Source organism: Pantherophis guttatus, chromosome 2 (genome assembly GCF_059756535.1).
Source record: "Pantherophis guttatus breed Tessera chromosome 2, ASM5975653v1, whole genome shotgun sequence".
Taxonomy (NCBI): Eukaryota; Metazoa; Chordata; class Lepidosauria; order Squamata; family Colubridae; genus Pantherophis; species Pantherophis guttatus.
In genome coordinates, this window is record NC_142064.1 from 130,633,087 (window position 1) to 130,647,523 (window position 14,437).

Genomic DNA, 14,437 nt, shown 5'->3' on the forward strand with positions numbered 1-14,437 from the left:
GCTATTTTCCTGTTGCTCTTCTATCTGTGTCCTAATTGTGACTAAAGCATCTGTTTTGGAAATGTAATTGGACTTCTGAAATAACAAAATTTTGTTTTCCAGTTATTAGTTTTGTTTCTGGTCTTGCTTTTCAAGTGTAGAAACCCCAAACCAAAGGAGGGTAGAACAGAATGAAAGAAGGTTCACCAGGAGCAATCCATGCTACATTATTTTTTAATGGGCCTTGCTTGAATTCTTTGAAGGATGGTTTATTAGTCCATTTCCTGAGGCAGTACTAACCTCCAAGCATGGCAAAAAGCACAAACATGACAGGATAGAAGAAGCCAAAGGACAAGGTGAGTATGTATTCATGGAAAACTGCTGACAAAAGGAAGACGATGAGCATAGCTCCACCTCGGGTTCTCCCTCCAGTCAACTGGAAGAGAAGGAGCACAGGTGAATTATAGACCTCATCTTGGTGTTCATCAATAAACAATGAAGATAGGCATCGAGAAATTACACACGGCTGGTTTACTTTATGGGGTAATATAGGGTGGGTCTGGTAATCTTGTCAGTCCTTTCAGGTAGTTCAAACAGTAAACCAATAATAGTACTTTTATTGCAAGGTTACAGAAATAGAATCTTGCAAGTCTGAAAGCACTTTCCCCATTCCCAACCTTTATTTTCTGAACCACAAGGAAGAATCCCTCCTGAAATGTTATTGTACCCCCATTCCTGCTCCGAGCTGAGACATCTCCTTTTGACCATTGTCCTGGCTGCAGTTCTTCCTCCTGCCCCCCAAAATTATTCTCACAGCCCATTACAGCCTTACCTACCCACAGAAAATCTTGATAAATATAGCAGTACAGCCAGTCGTGTACAATCACATTCCATGATCGAAAGTATGTCGAGAATGATGTGGAATTCCACCAGTCCTAGGCAAGGAGAATGAAATAAAGAGCATGAAAAACATAGAAATGCCAGGCTTGAAACGGGAACATCACTATATTTTGGCAAGGAAAGAGACAATCCACCTTAGCTTGTCTGTGTACAGGTAGTCCTTGAGTTACAAGAGCAATCAGGATTAGGATTTCCATTACTAAGTCAGTGGGGAAACCAGTGGGAAATTGCAACTCCCAAACAGGCAGGTAAGTGGCTACTGTCAGGTGTAGGAGAGCAAGGAGATGCACAGGGTGTTAGGGAAGGGGTGAGATCAAGGATTGGAGAGGGTCAAGGGGGGCATGAAAAGTTAAATTTCAGCCATTGAGAAGACATGAATGAACCACCATGTGGGGTCTTGCAAAATCTTTCAGAACATGTTATTTGATCTCTCTTATAATCCCTAAACATACATGTTTCTACAGGCAGTCTTCATTTAGTGACCACAATTGGGAACAGCAACAAAGTTGTTAAGCGGTCATTAAGTGAAACAGTTATGTTATTTGCCTAATTTATTTATTGCCAAATTTAGATGGTTGCCTATCTCACCTAAAGTGACTCCGGTGCCATATGATAAAAGCAAAAATTAAAATATTTTACAAGCCCATTAAAACAATTAGTATGGAAAAAATAATGCTTGCAATCTTAGTTCTACTTTGTTTTGCTTTACAGACCTGCAGAGGCTGTAAATGTGAGATTTGATCATAACTTTACTTTATCATCAAGTTGTAACTGCACCCAGTTGCTAAATGAGGGACCACCTGTATTTATTACTTTGATAACAATTAATCAGATAACAATTAATGTCAGCTTCTTCAGTACAGTTGTTTTAGCAAGTTGAAATTTGCTTCTCTTTCAGAGCCATAGCCTCTCAGAACTCTGTGCAAAGTTTTTCAAACTGTTCTTCATGGCCAATGAAATCCAGACTCTCCATATCTTTCTTGCAACCTCTGCCACCCCTTGTTATCACCTTGTAGAAAGAACGGTCTGCAAAGCGCAAGATCTCAGCAAATATGTTTTGCTGGCAGTCTTGAAGAAATAGGCGATCAAGAGTAGTAAAGTTGTCCCTGAATGAGAGAGGTAAAGAAATACATCAGTTCTTCCCAGAGATTAAAAACTCAATTATTGTTACAAATTGAAGACAGACAATTGCAACTCATATTAGACTTTTAGGTTAGTATCCTAGTGGAATATCTATTGAGATTCTTAATCATCCAGGTCATGGTTGGTCCAAGCAAAGCTGCCTTTTGCAATTAACTAATAGTAGTTTGTCAATGCTGATGGTGCTGAAGTGGTGCAACAGATGTTTTGGGATTGCACCCATGGTACCTATTATTATGAGCACTCTCTTTGCTTTCTTTGGCTACAATTGTTCTGTTTGCATATCTTTATATTTTGTGATTTTTCTGCACTTTTTTTCTCTTTACTTCTGCTGTTTCCAGGTACTACAATGTCTACTAGCCAGACTTTTTTGTTGAAGGAGCCAATCTGGGTCAGTCACTGGGACCAGAGGTTTTGTCTTCTGAATTTTCGGACTCTAGCCTAGGCTGGAGAAAAGTTCCATGAAGATGGGCTCCAGCACGAGTCCGAAAGCTCAGGAGACAAAACTTCTGGTCCTGGTGAGTGACCCAAATTGGATCCTTCAACATTATCCTGGGACACATATATTCGCCTTCATTCGTGAATTTTGTCTTATCGATAATTGTTAACATAAACTGTTATGTGGCAGGTGCTTGTTTATTTTAATTCTAAAGTGTCAGTGCAGATTAATCTCTTCATTTTCTACTGTCTATTTTGTGCTCTTATCAGTTCCTGTTTGCAGGCAAGTGTTGTTATTATTGTTACATTTTTATCCACCTTTTGAATAAGGTGGAAAACATACACAATATTCAGCCTCCTACTTTCTTCGCAACAATCCTGTGATGTGGATTGGGATGAGAGGAATTGACCGGCTGCCTTTCATGCTTCTTAAGGCAGGCCTAAAACTCACTATAAACTGGTTAGAAGGCCAGCGGTTTTACCATTATACCCAACTGGTCTTGTTCCCAACATGTGTGCAGAGTATCCGGAGGCAGGCAGCCAGCCAGCCAGCGTAGTTTGAACTGAGTCATCACTCCGCTCCATAATTCAGTAAACACCTATGAGTGATTTTAGCTGGGCACAGAGGGAAGATAGCTTCACATTTTTACAAGGAAAGAGGATTGGTTTAATATAAATCATTCTTTTTCAGAGGCAGATAATAGGCTACAGTCAAATAATCAAAGGATCTGAAATGCAGATGCACTGCTAAAATTATATATTTATAATTATCCTCCCCACAAAAACCTAAAGCAATATATTTACAATTCTGTGATCAGAATAGATGAATTGCACAATCGCTTTATATATATATATAATATAATATAATAATATATATATAATAATATATATATATATATATATATATATATATATATATATATATATATATATATATATATATATTGAAAATACTGTGGGAAGTCCTACCTCCCCAGAACAAAATTTTCTACACAATATTAAAAGAGGCAGAATAGAATATTTCCCCTAAAGGAGAAATAATCTCCTTAATAAAGGCACAAAGCAATCCCCAGTCTTTCTGCTATAGGAAAACACCCTCAAACAGAAGCCTGAAGAGGCTAGGCCAGTGACGGCTAACCTTTTTGTTGTCATGTGCCGAAAGCTCTCTCTCGTGCACCTGCATTCATAATGAAATGCGCATGCGACCCCCTGTGCCTGCGCATGTGTGCGCGACCCCCCCATACCCTATTTTGAGCCTAGTAGGCCTCCCTGCAGCCTCCTGGGAGCATAAACGGGCCATGGAGAGATCGCACTGTATCCCATGCCCCATTTTGGGCCTCATGTCAGCCCTGGCATGCTTGATGGCATGGGGCTGCCACTCCAGCAGCGAAAGGCGACACTGGGGCAGTTCCAGCAGGGACCGGAAGACTCCGAGGCAGTGCTACACCCACTGTGCCCTTTGCTTGTGGACCTCAGCTCCGTCACAGACACTGACTGGGTTCTGGCTAGACCGGGCCTGGCCACCACTGCTGCTGTCACAGATGTCAATTGGCAGGATCAGCTGAGAACCAGGAGCGGTGAGTTCTGGGGATCAGGAATAGCTGAGAGGTGGGACGGGCGCTAATGCAGCTGAGCAGGGTGGGGTGCGCACAAGGCTAGAGGCTGGCCCATGGGAACATTTAAATGGTGATAGGGGGCACTGGGCAGCTAACCCTGACGTCATTTCACTCTATTGCATTCAATGATGGTCAGTTTGTGCCAGAGCGAACAAGATAAATACACTACGACTCAGGACTGAGTTTTGTGGAGTTTTCTTTTCTTGACTACCGGAACCTGACAGGAAGTCAGAGCTACCTTTATCAGCATGGCTGAGGGAATGCAGCCAGTTCTGGAGGCTGCGGGCTCGGCAGAGTCCATGGACTAGTGGAGCCTGCCATCCTGGAGGCCCTGTCAGTTCCATCGGTGGGTCCTTCCCTGGATGTTCGACCCAAGGAATGGCCAATATCAAAAAAAAAAAAAACCTAGCAGGCCAGGAGATGTTGGAGGCTTCTCAGGGTATGCTGCCTATTAGGCCTCCCTGCAACCTCCTGGGAGCAAAAATGGGGCGTGGGGGGGGCACACCGCTCCCCCCACACCCCATGTTGAGCCTAGTAGACCTCCCTGCACTTATAACCCATAATGCAATGCACGCTCGACTCCCCCCGCACACCCACGCCTGCGCTGTGCCTGCCTGCACATGTCCTACATGCACCCCGCCCCCCGCACATGCGCGCCAGAGATTCAAAAATCAGCTGGCCGGTGGGAGGTGCGCACACATGCATGGTGGAGCTGAGCTGGGGCGACGGCTCGTGTACCCGCAGAGAGAGCTCCGCGTGCCACCTGTGACATGTGTGCCATAGGTTCACCAGCACGGGGCTAGGCTTTGTGAATTGATATTTTGTATCCATTCATAAAGCCAGGCCCTCTATTCATAAACAAAGGGAAGTAAATAGCTCCAAATAAGCAGCACAATAGGCAAGGAGCCAAAACTGACAAGATTGCCTCAAACGAACAAAACACCTGGGTATTGCATTTCCCCTTCTGCCTATAGAACCAATCATGACCCCTACATGATGCCATAGGAATCTGGCAACAGCCATTAAGATAATCCCTACTCATGGTCACTCATGCCCTAGTCACTTCCTGTCTTGACTATTGCAACACGCTCTACATGGTGGTGCCCTTGAAGAGCATCCGGAAGCTCCAGCTGGTGCAAAATGCAGCAGCCCGCATGGCTTTATGCAGACCTCGGTGTGCACATGTATCACCTCTCCTGCGGGAGCTGCATTGGTTGCTGATTTGCTTCCGGGTGCAATTCAAGGTGCTGGTTGTCACATTTAAAGCCCTTCATGGCTTGGGACCAGATTATCTGAGGGACTGTCTCTTACCGGTCACATCTACCCAACCCACCAGAGCGGGGAAGTATGGAATGTTGCGGGTCCCATTCCCTAGCCTAGGGAGATACACCTGGTATGACCAGTGGTGAAATCTAAAATTTGTTACTACCGGTTCTGTGGGCGTGGCTTGGTGGGGGGGGGTAATATGACTGGGTGGGCATGGCCTATTTTTTTTTTACTTTTAAAACCATTTTTTACATGTAAAACCATGTAAAAAATGCTTTCAAAAGGCTCTGACAATCCCAGCTGAGTTGCCTGATCATCAGAGGGTCTTTAAAATCCCTCTGCCGATCAGGCAACTCAGCTGGGATCGTCAGAGCTTGGATCATCAGAGCTTGGTTCGTCAGAGGCATTTAAAAGAGAAAAAGGGCTCTGATGATCGCGCTGCTCAGCTGGGCATGGGGGGCGGGGGCAGGATTTTTGCTACCGGTTCTCCGAACTGCCCGCCGTCATTGCTACCTACTCGCCCAAGCTGGTCTGAACTGGGAGCATTTCACCCCTGGTTATGACCCAGAAGACAGCCCTTCTCTGTGGTGGCTCTCTCTTTCTGTAACATCATTTCCTCAGAGATTAGAATGGCCTCCCACTCTAACCCTCTTCCAGAAGAATCTGGTTCTTCCAGTGGGCCTGGGAACACAGAGCAGGATGGAGCCCATTAAATGGCTCGTGTTGAGCCAGGCTAAGATTCGATATTGGGATAAAACTCAAATATTAGAAATCCAAATCTTTGGTCAAGGCAGAAGTGCCTCTTCCATGCCAAGGTGCTGAATTGACAAACGGTATTTGACGTAGGTACAGAATTGTAAAAGGGCAAACTGACCCTAAACAGATACATCCTGTTGTTTAATGTTTATTACACCCCAAATGTCATGTATATCTTAGAGAAGAAAGACTGCTTCCCTTACTGTCCTCTTTACTGCTTTTGAGGCGCCTTTGAGCCTTTTATCTCCTCTTTTATTATGTCTTGAGCTCCGGAGCTGAAAGCCTGAGCCTGTGGGAACCAGGCTGTTATGTCTTTCCTAGAGATAGATTAAAGGGTAACTTCTACGTGTGAAATGTTGTACTCTTCGTAATAACTTTGTCTTTATACTGTATAAATATCTGGTTGAAATCAGCCATCTCTGTTCAGACCTTTCACTGTCTTTGGACTGTTTGAACCTTGCGCAATAAACTCTTTCCTGCATTGAAGAGCTTGCTCTAGTCCGTCATTTTTCCTATAACAGCTGGCGACCGCGGCAGGACTAGGTGCAAGGCGATATTTCGCTGAGGACCGTTTCGACCCCTCGGGACCATCGGGAGGTCGCTCCTGAACATTCTCCAGGCGCCACGGAGATACATCTCCGGGAGACAGCCGCGATAACCCTGTGGGCCCAACGGTGCTCTGATCGAGTCCAAGAACCCTGCAGTGCAGGAAAGGTGGTCTGAACAAATTCCTGGCCAGGAATCTACGGAGTGGGAGCGTTTTTAAGTGAGTATATTGTAAGAGAATTGTACCTGCCTCCTTTGAAGGCAGAAGAAGGGATTTGATCAATCCCTTGGACCTGGGGTAGGCTACCCTAACGAAGTCCGTGTCAGGTTGTGTGGGTGGTTAAGTCGTCGCATTTCTCGCTAGTGGCCGTGAGTTTCCGGGGCTACGAGTCGACGGCAGTGTGATAGAATGGGAGGGGCTCAGAGCGTGCCAAATACTCCTTTGGCATGCATGTTAAAAGGTTTTGACAAGTATTTCAGCAACCCTTCCTATCCGAAAGGATCAAAGGAGAGATTAAAATTTTTATGTAAGCATGTGTGGCCATTATTGGGGACAGGGTGGCCCCCGCAGGGATCACTAAGGGAGGAAACGGTGGATAAATTGTGGGGGGTGATTGTAGTGAATCAGGACAAATATCTTGATCAATTTCAATACATTGACCAATGGGCGAGAGCCCTAACAGAAAAAGCTGAGGATTTGCTGCAGTGTCAGGCTGAAATGGTCAGGCTATGTGTATCCAGATCTGGCGGAAAGATTAAAGGGGGGAGAGAAGGGGGGAGAAGTGAGCAAGAAAAAAACCAGGCAAAAAGAGGAGAGGAGTATTCAAGAAGGAGAAAAGTATTAACAGAGGATGAGGAGGAGTTAGTTAGACCCCCACCGTATGCTCCATTGTGGCAGCAACAGCCCCCAGCGCAGCAGCCCCCAGCGCAGCAGCCCCCAGCGCAGCAGCCCCCAGCGCAGCAGCAGCCCCCAGTGCAGCCCCTAGACCAACAGCAGCAGTTGCCGGGAGCTGTAGGAGGAGAGGGAGGTGGAAATCAGAGATGCATGAGCGATCCTGGGGCTAGACCGAAAATCAGGAAAAGTCCCCCGCTGGAAGAAGGTAGTCGGAGTGAAGGAGAAGATCGGGATGATAAGGGGTTGAAGGAAGTAACAGGAGGAGAGCAGGTGGGGGTGCAAACTCGCGCGGTAACAGCGAAGTTGAAGGCTAGCAAGCAAGAAGTTACAGCGCCTTTGCGCCAGGTGGATCAGATAATAGTAAACCAGCAGGGGCAGGTAGTAGTCAGCCCCTTTTTCAATACGTGCCGTTTACTACTACTGATCTTTTAAATTGGAAGCAACATTATGGGCCGCTGACTACTAAGCCCACTGAGATGGCGGACCTGTTTCAAACTATTATGTTAACACATAATCCAACGTGGCAGGATGTACAACAGTTGTTACGCACTCTGTTAACTCCGGAAGAACGAGAGAAGTGGAAAGCGGCAGTTAGGCAGTGTGTGAAAGAGATGTTGCCAAATGATGCGGATGTGCAGCCGGAGGTGTTGGTCCGGGCGCCTGAAATAGATCCGGGCTGGGACCCTAAGGAGGAACAGGACCGGACATGTTTGAGGGAATATCAGAATTTGGTGGTGCAAAGTCTTAGAAGAGCAGGGAAGCCCCCAGTAAATATGTCCAAGCCATCTTTAGTGATGCAGAGTGCGGATGAAAGCCCGGAGAGTTTCCTGCAAAGATTGATTGAAGCGTATGAGTTATATATGCAGGTGGATCCAAGGCAGGGGGATAATGTGCGGATGTTGAATGAAAGATTTATAGCTCAAAGTTATGAGGATATACGGCGAAAATTGCAGCGGGTAGAGGGAGCCCTTGGGAAAAATACGACGGAATTGTTGGAATTGGCACGGAAGGTGTATGTCAATAGGGATAAGGTGGAAAAGAAGGAGAGAGATGCTAGAATGCAAAAGAAGGCTGAGTTATTGGCAGTAGCACTACAGGGAGGAATGAGTTTCGACCCCAACCCAGGGACACCCCTGGGTCCTAACCAATGCGCCTATTGTAAAGGAGAGGGCCATTGGCAAAGAGAATGCCCCAGACAGATGATGAGAGGTAGAAGGATGATGAGAAGACCTGAGTTTGGAGCAGGGATGAGGGGGCAGTTTGCAGGGAGAAGGGGAGAACGAGGAATGAGAGGGGGCTTGAATAGAGGATTTGGACAAAGAGGCTTGGGACGAGGCTTTGGTAGAGGAGCTAGAGGGGGTGCCGGACCAAGAGAAGCGGAGAGTATTGGATTGGCAGACATGGTGTGGTCAGATTGACGGGGACCAGGCTTGGAAGAACCCCCGCCTGAGCCGTTGGTTACAATGAGGATAGGGGGCCAGCAGACAACATTTTTAGTGGATACAGGAGCAGGTAGATCAGTTGTAAATAGGCAAATTGCAGCCCCTGGATCACGTAAAATCCAGGTTCAGGGGGTATCAGGACAGATTATGGGACGGCAGGTCCTAAAGCCTGTGATGTTCTTTGGCAGCGGCAGTGAAAGCGGCGTTAGCGGCGGCTGCGGCTGCAATGGCGGCCGTCTGGCAACGGCGGGAAGGAGAGCATCAGCCATCAACCCTGCTGTGGTGCTTGACGGACTTAACGGCAAACTATAACATCGTCCGTCCGGGACAGGCTATGACCAGCGGGGGGGCTGCCCAGCTGATGGGTTAGTCCCTCACGTTGTTGGGAGGCCTCCACTGACTTTTGGGGGCTGGGAGATTTCTCCCTCTATTTTCCATCGTTCCCCTTGGCATTATACCTATCTCGGACTGGTTGCCATTTATGGACTCACTGGCACTGAAATCCAGCTCATATTCATCAGAGCCCTTCCCCCTGCCGTGGAGGGGGACTGTAAATTGTGTTGGGAGCTTATGGGAGCCGGTTCACTTCTTCCATCCCACCGGCAGAGGGGACTGTCCATCATACCAGCCACCGTGAGAGGGTGGTTTTGGTTTTTTGTGCCCCTCGAGCGGTGTCGGTATGGTATCATCTGCACTTCACCAGCAGAGGGGATTGACCATCAGACCAACCACCGTGAGAGGGTGGTTGTGGACCATTAGACCAGCCACTGTGAGAGGGTGGCTATGGACCTTAACCCCTGCTGAACTGATATTGCAAAGGTTCACTACTTCCATCTCACCAGTAGAGGGGACTGACCATCAGACCAATCACCGTGAGAGGGTGGTTGGATTGTATCCCCCTTGAACTGTGTCGACTTGGCAAGAGATCCTTCCCACTGTGGTGAGGGGACAGTGGACTTTGGACCTCGGATTTTGGATGTCCCCACTTTATTTGCTCCCTTTTGGACCTCTTATTTTCCATCTGACCCTTGGGACATGGTCACTTATCCTCTGTGGCAAGATGTATACGGCAGCTGAGCTTCTTGTTCTGCGAGACTCCCCCCTCTCGCAGGATTGGCCCTCCACTCTATCGAGGGCCTACCTCGATGACGGATTTTGGAATCCCGAGAGGTGGCATGCGGCGAAGAGGGGGTTGAAGGTTTTTTTAAAATTGTCATTTGCCAATCTTTTAAGGGGTTTTGGGAGGGGGGAGGGTTGTTTGGCAAAGGATAGGGAGGGTGATTTGTTGGGGAGGGGACCAGGCCCGTCACAGAGTCGTGCTAGGGGAGGTGCGGAGCGGGGATCGGAGGGGGTTGGTGTTGGTAGGGAGGAGGGCGATGTCATCAGGACCGTGGGTGGGAGGGGCAGGTATGGTGGGAGCAGGGGGCCATATCATGTTGTGGGGGCACGTATCCGCTGTCTCCAAGCAGTGACATGCTCCGGCCCCCAATGCTCTTCTCGTTCCCTGGGTTGTCCGTAGTCTCAGAGCCTGGGTCTTAGGCTGATGCTGTGCAACGCCAGGTCCGTGGCTAATAAAGCCCCCCTCATTTGTGAGCTGATTCAGGAGGGGGGAGCGGACCTGGCGGGTATTACTGAGACCTGGCTGGGCCTGGAGGGGGGGGTCCCCCTCGTAGAAATGTGCCCACCGGGTTTCCGCGCATTCCATCAGCCAAGGGCCCAGGGTAGGGGTGGGGGGGGGTGGCGGTTATTGTAAAGGAAGGTCTTGATCCTAGGGAGGCCACTGTACCTCAGATAGCCGGTTGTGAGTCTCTCCTTGTGAAGTGGGGCCATGGGAGGCAGATGGGCCTGCTGGTTACGTACCTGGCTCCTTGCTGCGTGGCAGCGACCCTGCCCGAGCTCCTCAATGTTATAGCCAGGGTGGTGGTTGATACCCCCAGGCTTTTAGTCATGGGGGATTTCAACCTGCCGTCCATCGGTGAAGCATCTGAGGTGGCTCGGGAGTTCATGGCTTCCATGATGGCCATGGACCTGACCCAGTTAATTCAGGGCCCCACTCACATAGGAGGAAACACGCTGGACTTGGTTTTTGTCTCTGGTCAGTGGTTGAATGGCTTAGATACAGGGGATATAGTTATTGAACCCTTGTCATGGTCAGACCATTCTCTCCTTAGACTTGACTTCCTGACCGCTATGCCCCAACGCAGGGAGGCGGAACCGATCAGGTGGTTCCGCTCCAGGTGCCTGATGGATCCTGATAGGTTCCGAATGGAGCTTGGGCCATTTCCTGAGACTCTGGTGCGCGACTCGACGGAAGACCTGGTGGCCGCCTGGGATAGAGTGGCTGTGGCTGCCGGCGTCCCGATATAGTCAGCTGGTGCCATCGCTGACTATTGGGGGGCGAGACATTGGCCCCCACGGAGAGGGCGCGTAACTTGGGTGTCCTCCTGGACGCACGGCTGTCTTTAGAAGAGCATATGACGGCCGTGGCCAGGGGGGCTTTCTATCAGGTTCGCCTGATACGCCAGTTGCGCCCCTTTCTGGATCGGGACTCCCTATGCACGGTCACTCATGCCCTCGTTACTTCCCGCCTCGACTACTGCAACGCTCTCTACATGGGGCTCCCCTTGAGGAGCACTCGGAGGCTCCAACTGGTGCAGAATGCGGCCGCGCGGGTACTTATGGGGGCGACATGGCGCTCCCACGTGACACCTCTCCTGCGCGAGCTGCATTGGCTTCCAGTGGTCTTCCGAGTGCGCTTCAAGGTGTTGATTCTCATCTTCAAAGCGCTCCATGGCTTAGGACCCAGTTATTTACGAGACCACCTTCTGCCTCCGATAACCTCCCACCGGCCAACACGCTCCCACAGAGAGGGTCTCCTCAGGGTGCCGTCTGTCAGACAATGTCGGCTGGCGACCCCCCGGGGAAGAGCCTTCTCTGTGGGGGCACCTGCCCTCTGGAATGAGCTACCCCCAGGGATACGACTAATCCCGGACCTCCGGACCTTCCGCCGGGCCCTGAAGACTTTTTTATTTCAGCAAGCCGGGCTGGGTTAAAAATTTTTAATTGGGTGAATTTTATGGGTAACGGGGTTTTAAATTGGAGAAGCCTAAGATAATTTAATTTTGTTTTAATGTATTTTAATATTTGTATTGTGTGTTTTTAATTCTGGCTGTTCACCCCCCCGAGTCCTTCGGGAGAGGGGGCGGTATAAAAATTTAATAAATAAAATAAATAAATAAAAAATAAATAAATGTGTGATTTTAAAGGAGCTGAAATCCAGCATGAATTTTTGTACATCCCTGAGTGCCCTATTCCATTGCTAGGCAGGGATCTGCTGAGCAAATTAGGGGCAACAATTTCTTTTGATGAAGGCAGTCAGAAAATGACCATAAGGCATTCTCCGGAGGAGATTTGGAGGTTGATGATAGAGAGACAGGTCGGTGAGAAAGAAAAGGAGGAAAAGTGGAGGATGTTTGATGTGCCAGGTTTGTGGGCAGAGGACAATCCACCAGGTTTTGCAGCACACCACCCTCCCGTGGTGGTTGAGCTAAAGCCGGGAGCGATGCCAGTTAGGATAAGGCAACGTCCCGTTTCATGGGAAGCGATCTATGCTATCTATGAGAGCATACAGAAATATTTGGAAGCGGGTGTTTTGGTGCCGACTCAATCCCCATGGAATACCCCAATTATCCCAATTAAAAAGGCAGATGGGTCTTATCGCCCGGCCCAGGATTTGAGATTTGTGAATAGCCTAACAGTTACCTTACACCCAGCCGTGTCTAATCCATATACTTTGTTAAGTTTAATCCCACCCCAGGCGGGGTGGTTTTCTGAGTTGATTTGAAGGATGCCTTCTTTACAATTCCTATTCATCCATCAAGCCAGCCGCTGTTTGCCTTTGAGTGGGAGAATCCTCATATGGGCACAAAAATGCAATACACATGGACTAGGTTGCCACAAGGGTTTAAAAATTCCCCGACATTGTTTGGAACAGCGCTGGCTAGGGACCTGCAGTATTACACGCCTCAGCAACCGGGGGATACAATTTTACAATATGTTGATGATGTTTTAGTGACAGGACAGACAGAGGATTTATGCTGGGACAATACTAAAATGTTGTTAGACTTGTTGCTCGAGTGTGGGTATCGGGTATCAAGGAAGAAAGCTCAACTAGTGAGAGAGAGGGTGAGGTACTTGGGTTATGATATTGAGAAAGGACACAGAGCTTTAGGACCAGAGCGGAAACAGGCAGTTTTGATGCTGGCCGAACCTAGAACAAAGAGACAACTGAGAAGCTTTTTAGGGTTGACTGGCTTTTGTCGTATTTGGATCCCTAACTTTGCTTTGATGGCAGCACCCTTGTATGTAGCCACCAGGGGCGCCAATACGGAACCCCTTGAGTGGGGGGGAGAACAGAAAAAAGCCTTTAAAGATATAAAACTTGCGTTAACTCAGGCGCCGGCGTTAGCCTTACCGAATTTGCAGAAGCCTTTTAATTTATATGTAGATACAAGTAGAAATATTGCAGTGGGGGTGCTTACTCAACCGTTGGGAAGTTGGCAACAACCGGTAGCATACTTATCAAAACAGCTGGATGGAGTAGCACGAGGCTGGCCGCATTGTTTGAAAGTGTTGGCTGCAATTGCAGAATTAATTCAAGATTGTAATAAACTTACTTTTTCCTGTCCTATAAATGTGCACTCTCCCCATGCGGTGCAGTCCATTTTGGATGCTAAAGGACATTTATGGATTAGTGGGCAGAGATTGGCAAAATATCAGGCAATCATGATTGAGAACCCCCAGGTGCGTTTGGTGATGTCTAATAGGTTGAATCCGGCGACGTTATTGCCAACGGAAGTGGATACGCAACACAATTGCCTACAAGTATTAGACAAAGTTTATTCTACCCGCCCTGATTTAATGGACATCCCGTTATCCCACACACGGTTTAATTGGTACACAGATGGATCCAGTTACATTGTGGATGGGTATCGGGTGTCTGGATATGCCATTGTAGATGATGAAGGAGTGGTGGAAAGCGGACCTTTGGGAAGTGGACATAGTGCACAGGTGGCTGAGTTGTGGGCATTGATACGTGCCTTAGAAAGGGCCGAGGGAGAAACATTGAATGTATGGACAGATAGTAAATATGCATTCCTTACTTTACATGCACATGGGGCTGTTTATAAGGAACGAGGGTTTAGAGATTCAGCAGGGAAAAACATTTTGCATGGACATCTTATTAGCCGCCTGATTGAAGCTGTAAACAAACCAAAGAAAGTAGCAGTGATGCACTGTAAAGGACATCAAAGAGGAGATGATAAGGTAGCTATAGGAAACAGAGCAGCGGATGTGGAAGCAAGGGAAGCGGCAAAACAAGAGGGGCCTTTGCCCGATTTATCTGTTTGTGTAGCAATGGATTTAGGGGTTATACCCCCTGAAATCAAACCAACATATAC

At 48.0% G+C, this 14,437-nt stretch overlaps 1 pseudogene across 1 annotated transcript in view; it reads right to left on the reverse strand.

The window, feature by feature from the left end:
• Positions 1-862: 862 nt before the first annotated feature.
• Positions 863-14,437, reverse strand: part of LOC148115326 (sterol O-acyltransferase 2-like) — a 35,297-nt pseudogene continuing 21,722 nt past the window's right edge. The window contains exons 11-12 of the transcript XR_015731994.1: positions 1,889-1,985; positions 863-914 (exon numbers count right to left, since the gene is read on the reverse strand). The product of XR_015731994.1 is annotated as a sterol O-acyltransferase 2-like (transcript). The remainder of the gene's footprint in view (positions 915-1,888; positions 1,986-14,437) is intronic.